The following is a 2,500-nucleotide window of genomic DNA, read 5'->3' as shown; positions in this document are numbered from 1 at the left end:
GGTAGGCAACCGCGCGGCCCTCCGTGGCCACTGTGCGCGGTGCGTTCCTACCCGACCCAGCGGGTTAGCCTCCAGGGGGGTCCTCCGTCAGGGGGAGGACCTTTCCGAACCTATCCGAGGGAGTCGTAGACGGCCCGTCTATATCTCAATCTGCCCTACACGATAACCGGTCGGCCCGGAGCCGTCGGACTCGGATGCCTCGGTGGTCCTCGCGTCCAACCGAGCTCCAGCACCCGGCTTCAAAAAGCTCCGGACCCCCGGTTTCGGAACGAGCGTTTCCTTGTTATCCCCGAAGCAAGCGGGAACTCGCGCAGCGGAGTTGCCACACTAATTTCCACTGGGAGCAATGAGGGGTGAGCTCGGACGAGCCTCTCCGCCCGTCCCCCCCTCCCCGGGGGGTCCTTCGGACGGTACGGGGCCGATCCCTCTCCCCTCTAAGAACCAATGGTTTTTTCTGTGACAAAAACCACTCGCAGCAACCTGGTTGATCCTGCCAGTAACATATGCTTGTCTCAAAGATTAAGCCATGCAGGTCTAAGTGCACACGGAAGGTACAGTGAAACTGCGAATGGCTCATTAAATCAGTTATGGTTCCTTTGATCGCTCCACACGTTACTCGGATAACTGTGGTAATTCCAGAGCTAATACATGCAAACGAGCGCTGACCGGTCCTCTCTCGGGGGGGCCGGGATGCGTGCATTTATCAGACCCAAAACCCACCCGGGGGGACCCGCGAGGGTTTCCCCCGGCCCTTTGGTGACTCTAGATAACCTCGGGTCGATCGCGCGCCCACCGCGGCGGCGACGTCTCATTCGAATGTCTGCCCTATCAGCTGTCGATGGTAGCATAGGGGGCTACCATGGTGACCACGGGTAACGGGGAATCAGGGTTCGATTCCGGAGAGGGAGCCTGAGAAATGGCTACCACATCCAAGGAAGGCAGCAGGCGCGCAAATTACCCATTACCGACACGGTGAGGTAGTGACGAAAAATAACGATGCAGGTCTCTTTCGAGGCCCTGTAATCGGAATGAACGTATCCTAAACACATGGGTGAGGACCCATTGGAGGGCAAGTCTGGTGCCAGCAGCCGCGGTAATTCCAGCTCCAATAGCGTATATTAAATTTGCTGCAGTTAAAAAGCTCGTAGTTGGACTTCGGGAGTGGGCTGGCGGTCCGCCGCGAGGCGAGCTACCGCCTGTCCCAGACCCTGCCTCCCGGCGCCCCCCGGATGCCCTTGGTTGGGTGTCCGGTCCTCAGGGGTCCGGAGCGTTTACTTTGAAAAAATCAGAGTGTTCAAAGCGGGCACCAAACTCGCCTGAATGCCTGAGCTAGGAATAATGGAATAGGACTCCGGTTCTATTTTGTGGGTTTCCTGAACCAGGGCCATGATTAAGAGGGACGGCCGGGGGCATTCGTATTGCGCCGCTAGAGGTGAAATTCTTGGACCGGCGCAAGACGGACGAAAGCGAAAGCATTTGCCAAGAATGTTTTCATTAATCAAGAACGAAAGTCGGAGGTTCGAAGACGATCAGATACCGTCGTAGTTCCGACCGTAAACTATGCCGACCCGCGATCCGGCGGCGTTATTCCCATGACCCGCCGGGCAGCGTGCGGGGAAACCAGAGTCTTTGGGTTCCGGGGGGAGTATGGTTGCAAAACTGAAACTTAAAGGAATTGACGGAAGGGCACCACCAGGAGTGGAGCCTGCGGCTTAATTTGACTCAACACGGGGAACCTCACCCGGCCCGGACACGGAAAGGATTGACAGACTGATGGCTCTTTCTCGATTCTGTGGGTGGTGGTGCATGGCCGTTCTTAGTTGGTGGAGTGATTTGTCTGGTTAATTCCGATAACGAACGAGATTCCTTCGTGCTAAATAGTTACGCGGCCCCCCGCGGTCGCGGTTAACTTCTTAGAGGGACCAGTGGCGTATAGCCACGCGAGATGGAGCAATAACAGGTCTGTGATGCCCTTAGATGTCCGGGGCTGCACGCGCGCCACAATGGCCGGGCCAGCGTGTGCCTACCCTACGCCGAGAGGCGCGGGTAATCCGCTTAAACCCGTTCGTGACGGGGATTGGGGATTGCAATTATTCCCCATGAACGAGGAATTCCCAGTAAGTGCGGGTCATCAGCTCGCGCTGATTAAGTCCCTGCCCTTTGTACACACCGCCCGTCGCTACTACCGATTGGATGGTTATGTGAGGTCCTCGGATCGGCCACGCCGGGGCTCCTTCGCGGGGCCTTGGTGCTGTGCTGAAAAGTCGATCGAACTTGATCATCTAGAGGAAGTAAAAGTCGTAACAAGGTTTCCGTAGGTGAACCTGCGGAAGGATCATTACCGGGACTTGGGTTGGTAGTGTCTCCCAGTAGGCGCGACTCCCATTTCCACAAACAAAAAATGTTCAAGCCACGGCCCGACGTTGGGAACTACAGGGATTCCCTTCGGCCTTTTAATGACTTGATCGAAAAACGGTGTCCTGAGCAAAAAACGTGTTTT

The 2,500-nt window shown here is 56.4% G+C and overlaps 1 non-coding gene across 1 annotated transcript; it reads left to right on the top strand.

Moving 5' to 3' along the window:
- Positions 1 to 477: 477 nt before the first annotated feature.
- Positions 478 to 2,341, top strand: LOC125798595 (18S ribosomal RNA). The gene has a single exon (XR_007437388.1). It is a non-coding gene; the product is annotated as an 18S ribosomal RNA (ribosomal RNA).
- Positions 2,342 to 2,500: the final 159 nt, after the last annotated feature.

This window comes from Astyanax mexicanus, unplaced genomic scaffold, assembly GCF_023375975.1.
Source record: "Astyanax mexicanus isolate ESR-SI-001 unplaced genomic scaffold, AstMex3_surface scaffold_63, whole genome shotgun sequence".
NCBI classification, from domain to species: domain Eukaryota; kingdom Metazoa; phylum Chordata; class Actinopteri; order Characiformes; family Acestrorhamphidae; genus Astyanax; species Astyanax mexicanus.
Note: the sequence above shows the minus strand (reverse complement) of the source record. Positions and strands in the feature narration are given on the sequence as shown.